This window comes from Tenrec ecaudatus, chromosome 8 (genome assembly GCF_050624435.1).
Source record: "Tenrec ecaudatus isolate mTenEca1 chromosome 8, mTenEca1.hap1, whole genome shotgun sequence".
In the NCBI taxonomy this organism is placed as follows: domain Eukaryota; kingdom Metazoa; phylum Chordata; class Mammalia; order Afrosoricida; family Tenrecidae; genus Tenrec; species Tenrec ecaudatus.
This window is the reverse complement of record NC_134537.1, coordinates 45,321,946-45,333,455: the sequence shown is the minus strand read 5'-3', so window position 1 is coordinate 45,333,455 and position 11,510 is coordinate 45,321,946. Positions and strand designations below refer to the sequence as shown.

Below are 11,510 nucleotides of genomic sequence, written 5' to 3'. Positions count from 1 at the left end.
CATTTTTATCTCCTCTTCTGTTGTCTTATCTGATGTGTATGGAAGTCCAATAGACAACAAACTTTTGTTTGTTAATCTTGTATCCTGCCACTCTGCCAAACTCCTCTATTACTTCCAGTACTCCCTTTGTGGAGCTTTTGGGATCTTCTATATATAAAATCATATCATCTGCAAATAACGATGGTTTCACCTCTTCCCTCCCCAGGTAAATACCTTTGGTGACTTTCCTTTGCCTTATGCTGTAAGCTACAACCTCCAGTACGATGTTAAATAAGAGTAGGGACAATGGGCATCCTTGTTTAGTTCCCTTTTTCAGTGGGATTGTGGGTTTTTTTTCTCCATTGACTACCATATTGGCTGTTGGCTTTTCATATATAGCTTGTATTATCTTGAGGAATTTTTCTTCCATTCCTATCTTCTCTAGTATCTTAAACAGGAATAGGTGTTGGATGTTGTCAAATGCTTTTTCTGTATCTATCAATACTATTATGTGTTTCTTACAGTTTTTCATGTCAATGTGGTGAATGATACTAATGGTCTTTCATATATTGAACCATCCCTGCATCCCTGGTATGAATCCTACTTGATCATGGTGAATTATTTGTTTTATATATTGCTGTATTCTATATGCCAGTATTTTGTTAAGGATTTTGCATCAATGTTCATTAAGGATATTGGTCTGTACTTCTCGATTATTTTAGGATCCCTGCTCAGTTTCGGTAACAGAGTTATACTAGCTTCATAGAAGGAGTTTGAGAGTTTGCCGTCTTTTTCTATATTTTGGAAGAGTGTGTAGGATTGTTAGTGCTTCCCTGAATGCTTGGTAGAATTCTCCTGTGAAGCCATCTGGTCCAGAGAATTTTTTTGTTGGTACTCCTTTGATAACCTTGTCTATTTCTTCTATTGCTTTGGATCTGTTGAGGTTTTTGACATCCATTGGTGATAGTCTAGGGAGGCATTGCTTTTCCAAGATTTTGTCTGTGTCTTCCAAGTTGTTGAATTCATTGGAGTACAGTCCTTCATAGTACTGTGTAATTATCCCTTAATTTCATTAGGGTCTGTTGTAATGACCCCTCTTTAATCCCTCATCCTTGTGATTGAAATTTGTTCCCTCTTTTTTTAATTAGGTTTCCCAGCAGTCTATCAATTCTGTTTATCCTTTCAAATAACCATTTTAACAGCATTAATTTTTCCATTGTTTTCTTATTTTTCCTCTCCTGAATGTTATCCCTGATTTTAATATTTCTTTTATTTTACTGTTAGGATTGTGCCAGCATATCAGCATATTTCCTAATTTCATTTCTGATCTGGACCAGTACACATTCCTTTTGCAATAGTTATCCATCCTCAAATTGTTTGCTCTTGTTTTCTTCATCCTTCTGTTGATTTCCAACCTTATGGCACAGTGGTCCAAGAGAGAGGTCTGTATGACATCAATGTGCTTAAATTTATGCAGATTCACCTTATGACCCAGCATGCGGTCTATCTACAAATATGTACCATGTGGGCTTGAAAAGAATGTGATTTTTTTTATATTTGGATGAAAAGCTCTAAATATCAGGTCAAATTGTCTAATTGTTGTGTTTAGATCTCTAGCCTCTTTGTTTAGTTTCTATTTTTCTCAGAGAGCAGTGTATTGAAGTCACCTACTATAATTATGGCTCCTCTGATTTCTTTTTTCATCTTTGGAGTGTTTGGTTGACATATTCAGCCGGTCTCTTGTTCAGGGAATATATATTTTAAATGGATAGTGGTTCTTAGTCTACCATTCCCTTGAGCATTATAAAGTATCCCTCCTTATCTCTTTTTATGATTTGCACTTTAAGTTCAATTTTATCTGAAATTAGGATTGATACCCCTGCTTTATTTGAATTGCTATTTGCTTGGTATACTTTCGCCAACCTATTTTTGTCTGTAGTCTTGAGATATGTCTTTTGTCGGCAACAGATTGATGGATTGTGTTTTCTAAGTCAGTCTGCTAGCCTCAGTCTTTTATTTCTGAGTTCATTCCATTGATATCAGCGTTACTATCTCTATTTGTGGACTCTGTGATGTCATCTTATACCTTTTGTGTTGGGTGTTTTCCTATCTCCCTTTCTTATCAGTATGTTGTACATGTGTGTTTGTGTGTGTGGTTCATTCTTAATTTCTTTCCATCCGTAAGCCAATGCTATCTTGGGGGCTGTTTTCTCTTTGTTGCCCTCTGGGTAGGGTTGTTCTATATGGCAGTCTCTTATTTGTGCTAGGTGAGTGCTGTTCTTCTGCTCATACTGGATCCACAAGGATCTTTTGTAGGGCTAGGTTTCTTCTATCATATCCTTTGAGTTTTTCCTTGTCTGGGAAGACTCTTACTTCTCCATCTATCTTGATCAATAATTTGGCTGGGTAGAGGATTCTTGGGTTTGCATTATTTTCCTTCAGTTTTTGGAATATGTTACTCCACTATCTCCTCTTCTTCATAATGTCTGCTGATAGGTCTGAGCATATTCTTATTCAGGAACCTTTATATGTAATTGCTTGGTTTTCCCTAGCTGCTCTCATGATTTTCTCCTTTTCCTCAAAGTTGAATAGTTTAACCATTATGTGCCTTGGTGACTTCTTAGGATTCAATTTAGCTGGTGTTCTTTTAGCCTCCTGTATGGTCGCCTGGTTTTCATTCAAGCTGGGGAAGTTTTCCTCCAAGAGTTCTCTCACTATTCTTGCAGATGACTACTTTGTTGTGTCTTCCTCTGGGAATCCAATTATTTTGGCATTACTCCTCTTCATAGCATCAGACATAGTTCTTAGGTTTTCTTCAGCTTCATGATGATCTTATTAGATTTTTGTTCATGTTTGTTAAAGTCTGCTGGCTGTCCTCTAGGTCACTAGTGTGCTTCTATGCCTCCTCCAGTTGATAGGCAAAGTCCGTGAGTCTGCTACTGGTTTTGTTATCTCGTCCCTAAGCTCTTGTATTTCCCTTTTGTGTATGGACTTTATCTCCTCTATCATTTCATTCTTTTTCTGTATTGTTTCCCTCATATCCTGTATGACTCCAAGTAGCATTCTGATTATATCTTTCTGTGGCAGATCAATGTCTCCTTCTATGCACATTGTTAGGTTCAGGACATCTTCTGCCATTGCCTTTTGTTTCTCCTGTTTTTCCATTGAGGTCATTGGGGCTGATTGCTGTACTCATTGGGTTGTTTTAGAGGAGCCAGGTGCCATGTTCCAGCGAATCGAAGATCACTGGCTCTCTCTGGGAGACTTTTAGGAAAGCTGCTTCAAACTTCCTGCAGAAAATTTCACTATGGAATTGGCCTAGCACTTTATCCTCCTGTGGCTTCACTCTTTCCCTAAGCAGCCAGTGTTCTGCTATTTGGAGGGTAAGTTGGATGGTCCTCTCAGGAGATGCTGGTTTGGTTGTTGTGACCCCAGGAGGATGGTGCTTCATTGGGTGATCTCACAAGAAGCCATGATTATGTGGCCTACAGCAGTTTGGGGCAACACAGAGGGTGTGCAGGGCTACCTGCAAAATGAAGGGCGGAATTTTCCTGGTCAAGTAGATCACTACGAAGATTGGGCAAAGGTTCTTGCAGTAGCATGGAACATTGGCGAATGTTGACTGAGCTGCTTTAGGCCATGTGAGGCACTATGGCAGGCGGGAGGAAGTTCCCTCAGTCACGTGGGATCACAGAGTATGGATTGGAGATCCCCCAGCCCAGGAGGCAGGATTTCCCATGAAGATGATAGATGGGCTTTCCAAACCACATGTTAAGCATTACTGAGGGTGGCCTGGAAGAGTTTCCCCTGGAAGAAGTTGGGCAGAATATCCCCTGGTGGAGGGTGGATGGACCTTCCCAAGCCTTGGGTTATGCTGCAGAGGGTGGAGCTCTCCCAGCTGGGTGGAGGGCAGGCACAAATTCCCTAGCATAAGGGGAGTGGTCTGAAAGTCTGAAGTGGCATGTGAGGGAAAAGGGAAGAGAAAAAGAAAAAGGAAAAAAGTTAAGCCCACTGAGACTGTGAGGGGATCGAGAGAAGAGAGGGAAACAAAAGTAACAATATAGCTGAGCCCCAATCCCTGAACATGGGACTGGAGGTGTTTCATCCCTGCCCTGAGGTGGCAGCAAGCTGTGGTTGTGTTGAGATAAAACCCCTGAACCAGCTTCAAATAATCCTGGCTCTGGCCAAGACAGTGGAAGAGCTAAATTCAAACCTGAGCTGGCCTCTACTGTAGTAAGCCAAAAGCCCTTTAGCTCCTCAAAACCTAGTGAATCTGTGCCTACTTATCTTTATGATGCTCCTCCTGTGACCTGGCAGTGTGGAAGAAGTTAAAGTGAAATCTCTCATGTCTATGGGACCCTAAAGCCCAATCATGAAAAAATGCTGGTGCTTGAATAAACAATTATAGTGTTGGAAAGGAGACGGCTAAGACTTAAGGATATAATAAGCTCAGGGTAGGACCAGTCATTGGAATAATGAAGGGATTGGTCAGTGTTTCTATATCTCTAGCCTTGATAGAGAACTAGTTCTAGAGTACAAGAAGCACCCACAGCCACCAAAGAAAAAGAGTCAGAATTGAAGATTGATTTTTGGATCCAGGATCCTTGCACTGAGAACCTCCCAGGTTAAGGAGAAGTGGAGAGAGAGAATTGTAACCCTGGAAATGGTGATAAACAGTGAGAATCAACAGCAGGAAAATGATGGCAGCAAAAGTAGGAGGCAACAGTGTTCTGAGCTTCCTGGACCACTGAATGAAAGAGTTAAGTGCCTTCAGGATGGAGGCTTGCAGGAGGAGTGGAGTTCCCTCCTGGGTCCTTATTGGTGGAGCTGAACTGATTTTTAACACTTGCCTGAGCAGGGAACAGTCATGCCATCCCTAGAGTCCTAAGAGACCAAGGGGCTAGGGGCCAGAGAGAAGCCTGCCTGTGGCCAGGGCTAAGAAGAAACTGTCCTAAGCAAAGAACTATATCCTGAATCATTTGACTTTAAATTGTAGCCTGTTAATTCCCTAATTAAAAATAAAATTAGCCCATTGCCATCAATTCTGACTTGTAGTGATCCTGAAAGACAGAGCAGAGCTGCCCTTCGGGGTTTCTGAGACTTTAACCCTTTACAGGAGTGGATAGCTTCATCGTTCTGCCATCAAGCAACTGGCGAGTTCAAACTGTTGAAGTTGTGGTGAGCCGTTCAATTCATAACCCATTATGCCATCAAGCCTGCACAATAAACCCTGATTGGAAGTCTTGTCTGTGAGTTGTGTGTGACCATTGCAATAAATTGCTGTACCCAGAAGAGATGTAGAGTGTGCAGTGGGAGAGACGGTTGCTGTTCAGAATTGATAAAAAGATTAGAGGGTAGTTTTACATCTGACTTCTGCCTGGCAAAAATCAGGCTTTGACTCTTGATTTAATCTTGGTCCTCCTTTCCCTTTGGGAAGTTAGAGAGGGTCAGACACCACCTCACACCATCTGCACTGGAAGAGACCACAGTACAGGGATGAGGGGGAAAACAAGAACCATTGTGTTTTGTTATAAGCCAATCAGCACTATTTGACTCTTCAAATTATGCACATTCATTTGTTTTTGTGTGTGTGTGCTTGTGTTCATGTGTGTGTTCAATCACCAAAAGAAAGTGCATAGTGATTTAATATACCAGAACCATGCTTCACTTAATCAACTTTTGCTGCACCAGTCAACAAATCTGGAGGTGTGCAAACTCCATCTCATTAGAGCAAAAACACAAAGTGTTTGGCTCCCAACCACGCCTGAGTGGGCAAGAGCTTCTTCTATGTCAAATGCTGTACTCTAGTCCAGTGGGAGTTTCTTCCAGAGACAAGCATCCTGGACTCAGTCACCTTCTGAGCCAGCACAAACTATTTCCAGCTAAAGTAGCCTGACCACAGACAGCATCTTGGCTGGCAGAAACTCTCTTGTAGACCAACGCAGACAGCAGCCAACACCTGTCAAAACAGTTCTCCACTGTGCTACACAAAAATGTAACAGAGAACTGTGCACACAGTCACATTCTCTATCACACACACACAGGACAAAGAGGATGGATGCGTAAGCACACACCAACATACAAATATCAATTAAATATAATTATAACTTCACCACAATACCTTGGAGACAATAGACAATTTCAATTCACAGGAAGAAATAATATCAAGTGGCTCAAACAAGAACCCCAAATACAAGAACCAGAAACCCTTTCCCAGGAAGAAAGGACATTGAACCTACTTGATAAGGAATTTAAAATAATTATATTTAGGTACTTTGGATAAATTTAGGTACGTAGTGAATGATTTCACTAAGCTGAATGTGAAATCAAGGAAAACACAGAAAAAAAAAACTTTATAAGAATTCACGAAATTTCTATAGGAACAAACTGACAAACTAGATAAAAATTAGAAACTATACAAACAGCAAATAGAAATTAAGAAGATTAATACTAAGAGTTCAGGAATAGATAAGACAATAGTTAGTAAAGGATTAGAATTAAATCAATGGGAGGCCAAATTAATGAGCTTGAGACAAGTCTCTCATCGCAAATGTGCTAGAGAAATAATCAGAAGGAGGGGGAGTAAACCCAAAGGAAGCCTAAGCATTATGTGGGACACTAGAAAGAGAAATAATGCATATGGCACTGGATTCCAGAGCAGAAAGAGGTCAAAACAAACAAACAAAACCAGAGAAAATTATCAAAGGACTGTTGGGAAGTGGGGTGGGGGGATGGAATTTCCGTAATATTATTTCAGGGATAGTGTGTGGCAAGAACCAATAGTGCTGAAGGAAGAAGTTCAAGCTTCTCTGAAAGCAGTAGCCAAAAATAAGGGTCCAGGAATTGATGGAATATTGTGTTACACAGGGTTTCTCTAGAGAAACAAAACCAGGACACTCATGATTTTATATATATATGAGGATAGATATATGCAGCATGAAGGAATATTAGAGCTAATTAGACCACACAGCGGTATGAGGGTTCAGTTCAACCCACTTCCATGGGACAGTAAATATACTGGAAATCCTTCAACTCAAAAGGGCTGCTGGTTCCAAGGACAAGGAAGCAGACAGCTGAGCCTTCCTGCAATGCAGGCAGTCTGGCCACAGGCAGCAAACAGCAGGGCAGGTCACCAATAGTCAGTCAGACAACTGGGTCCGACAGTGCCAAGGTCAAGGGATGTATACACCAGCAGTGTGGTGAAGCAGGTCTTGAAGGAACCTCAAGCTCTAGTGACTCAATCCACAGGTTGTGTGTCCACAGGTAGTGTATCTCACAAGTTGAGGCAGAGAACTAGCAGCCGCACACTGGTCTGATCACCAAAGAGCAAGAGAGAGAGAGGCGGGGGTTGCCGAGCCATTTGTCTCTTTGCCCTCGAATCAAACTGCGACCTTATTAATCCCACATGTTCCATTTGGCTAGGTTGGCACAATAAACCTACTTTTTTTTTAGGGGCTACTGCTGTTTATTTTGCAAACAAAACCACTGGGGATATTGCCTGTTCACACCTTGGGATGACACTGGGACACTTGGTGGGAAGCTCATGAGAAGGGTGAGGAGTTGGGCCATCACAGGATCACAAAGCTGGGCTTTCCAACGGGTGTCCAGATGGGCTGGCTTGCCTGTGGGGGAAGCTCTAAGGAAGAGGTGAAAATGCCGACAGGCTCGGGGAGGGACTACCAGAGGTCTGCCTACCCAGCTTATTTGGCAAGGGGATTTCTGAACTTCTGGCCAGCAAACTTGGCCATGCTGCCCAGCTCCTCTTCAATTCTGAGGATCTAGTTGTACTTGGCCAGGCGCTCAGATCGGCATGGCGCATCAGTCTTGATCTGTCCTGTGCAGAGTTCCACCACCAGGTCAGCAATGAAAGTATCCTCGGTCTCCCCAGAACGATAAGACACCATGACGCCCCACCCACTGTACTGGGCCAGCTTGCCCACCTGCAGAGACTCGGTCACAGAGCCGATCTGGTTCACTTTGAGCAGGAGGCTGTTGCACGACTTCTCGTCCACGCCTTGGTGATTCGCTTTGGGTTGGTCACTGTGAGATCGTCCCCTACCACCTGGATCTCTAAACTGGCAGTGAACTTTGCCCAAGCATCCCAGCCATCCTGGTCAACGGTGTCTTCAATAGACACCACTGGGTAGTTCATGATGAAGGACTTGTACAGGTCTGCCAGTTGGTCAAGTGAGATGTACCTGCTGGGGTCATCAGGAGATTTGAAGTCTAGGTCGTATTTCCCAGGCCTGAAGAACTCGGAGGCAGCTACGTCCATGCCAATCACCACCTTGTCGGTGTCACCAGCTTTCCCAATAACATTCTTCAGCAGCTCCAGGGCTTCTGTGTTCTCCAAGATGTTGGAAGCAAATCCGCCTTCATCCCCGACATGGGTGGCATCCTTGCCATACTTCTCCTTGATGACGTTCTTCAGGTTGTGGTAAACCTTGGGCCTGATGCGCATGCCTCCTTGAAGTTGGCTGCTCCGATGGGGAGGATCATGAACTCCTGCATGGCCAGCTTGTTGCCGGTGTGGGAGCCATCGTTGATCACACTGAAAGCAGGAACTGGCAGGATAACTTCGGAATTGCCAGCCAAGTCAGCAAAGTGATGGTGTAGGGGAACTCCCTTCTCAACAGCTCTGGCCTTGCACACAGCGAGGGACACGCCCAGAATGGCATTTGCACCAAATTTTGACTTATTCTCACTTCCATCCATCCATCTCAATCATCAGCTTGTTGATCTTTTCCTGTTCCGTAATGTTCAGCTTCTTGCTAACCAGGGCAGGCACAATTGCTTTATTGATGTGCTAAACAGCCTCTGATACACCTTTGTCCAGATACCGGGTCTTATCATTGTCCCGGGGCTCCAGGGCACCATAGCTCCCAGGCGAGGCACCACTGGGCACGGCAGCTCTGAAGAGCCCTTTGGCGGTGTAAAGATCGACCTCAACGGTGGGATTTCCACGGGAGTCGAAGATCTCTCTGGCGAGAACCTTGAGGATAAACATGATGGATTTCTGGCTGCTGGTTCTCATCACCTGGGAAGGAAGGGGAAGAGGCTGCAGACACCTATATGGGTGTTGGGTCAGCCACAATAAACCTACTTATCACAAATACCAACCAAAACGTTTCAGCAAGCTGGTGAAGCCCGGGAAGTACTTACTTGTCTATCTCAGGAAATTTGAAAGACAGTTATTTGACCAACTGACTGGAAGACAGCCATATTTTTACCCAGGCCAAAAGAAAATGACCCAACAGAATGCTCAACTTATAGGACAATATCATTGATATGACATGCAAATAAAATGTTACTGAAGAACATCCAGCAATGGTTACAGCAGTGCATTGACAGGGAACTGCTAGAGGTTCAGGCCAGATTCAGAAGAGGATGTGGAACAAGGGACATCATTGTTGGTGTCAGAAGGATCTTGGCTGAAAGTAGAGAATACCAGAAAGATGTTTACTTGTGTTTGACTGACTATTCCAAGGCATTTCATTATGTAGATCATGACAAATTATAGATAATTTTGAGAAAAATGATAACTCCAGAACATTTTATTGTGATCGTGTGGAATTTGTACGTGGATCAAGCAGCAGTTGTGCAAAAAAAAAAAAAAAAACAAGAGAATTATTGCATGGTTTTAAATCAATAAAGGTTTATAACAGGTTTGTATACTCTCCCTGTCCTTATTAAATCTGTATTTGGAGCAAATAATTAGAGAAGCTATCTTATATGAAGAAGGTGGCATCAGGTTTGGAGGAAGGCTTAGTAACAACCTTTGATATGCAGCTGGCATAACCTTGCTTGCTGAAAGTGAGGAAAACTTGAACCACTTGCTGATGAAGATCAAGAATTGAAGCTTTCATTATGAATTTTGACTCAGTGAGAAAACCAAAATCCTCACAACTGGCCCAATAGGTAACAATCATGATAAATGGAGAAAACACTGAAATTGTCAAGGATTTTATCTTGCTTAGTTCCACAATCAATGCTCATGAAAGCAGTGGTCAAGAGATCTAAAGATGAGCTGCATTAGGTAACTCTGATGAACTAGGTCTCTTGAGAGTATTGACACGAATGGATGAGAGCTGTTGCTTAAGGGCATTGAGTTTATGCTAATGGTGGTGGAATAATTTGGAAAAGGATCTCACTAACGGTTGTACATCATGAGGAGTGCAATCAATGGCACTGAAGCACACATGTAGAAGTTGTCGAGCTGGAGATTGTTTCGCTATGTATATTTCTGCCACAATTCTGAAAAATCACATGACCAGGAAAAGCACCTAGGATGTTACTTTGAGGACTAAGTGCTCCTAGCTCAAGCCATGATATTCTTCATCGCTTCATATGCATGAGAAAATTGGACATTGAATAATGAAGAGCAAAAAAATCAATACACTTGAACTGTGGTGCTGGAGAAGAATATTGAAAGTATTATGGACTACTGAAAGGAAAAACCAATCTGTCATGGAAGAAGTATAACCAGCGTGCTCCCTAGAAGCAAGGATTGGGAGATTTTATCTTACATACTTTGGCCATGTTCTCAGGGGAGATTAGTCCCTGGAGAAGGACATCATGTTTGATAAAGTTGAGGGGCAGGGAAAAGAGGAAGGCCCTCAATTAAAAGGATGGACACAGTGCCTGCAACAATGGGGTCAGGTACAGGAACAACTGTGAAGATGGCACAGGACTAGGTAGTAGTTTGTTTTGATGTGTGTAGGTTTGCTGTGTGTTGGAACTGAGTAGATGGCACCTAACAGCAACACAATATCATTAAAGATAGGAAGATGTACATTCAAGAACCTGAATGAACCCCAAATAGAAAATACCCCAAAATAAAATCCTCAAAATATATCACAATCAAACATTCCAAAAGAAAAGGATCCTTAGAGTAGCTTGGGAAAAACAAAAAGCTGCCTACAAAAGGGAGTTGATAAGAGTGACTGTCAAATTACATCATCACAAACTGCCAAACCATTGAGAATCAAATCCCAGGAAAACTGACATATAATCTTAAATATTACAATCAATATTACTTTCACTTCAGGACTTGGTGTTCATTTGCTACCATTCATACATAATTAGTGCACAAAATAGTTGGATAGCAGACTTTTTTAAAACAATTGCGGTGAATGCAAAACTGATACATGAAAAATAGGTATACTATTTTTTAAAATACTCACAAAAGTAGAGATAATAGAAAAATGAAATCTTAGATATTTATCACCCAATTTCAAAATTCATTAACTTTAGTTTGTTCTTGCTTTATCTTTCTTCCCATACATTTTATTTTCACCCCATTGGGATCAGAGTGAAAAAGAAACCAAACAGAGGTAAAATTTAACAGTATATGAATCTGCTTTCATTTTTGCAAGTTCTTGGTAAGTCTGAAACTATTTCAAAGTAAAACACACAAAAAACAAACTTAACACATAATTTAAAAGGAAAAGTATGACCATAATGTATTTTAAGAAGGTATACTATCTTTCTTCCAGACTTTCCCAAAGGGATCTATAAGAGCGATTGTCCCT

The 11,510-nt window shown here is 41.9% G+C and overlaps 1 pseudogene; it reads right to left on the bottom strand.

The window, feature by feature from the left end:
* Positions 1-7,679: 7,679 nt before the first annotated feature.
* LOC142454292 (alpha-enolase pseudogene) lies at positions 7,680-8,986 on the bottom strand (annotated as a pseudogene).
* Between the last annotated feature and the right edge of the window lie 2,524 nt (positions 8,987-11,510).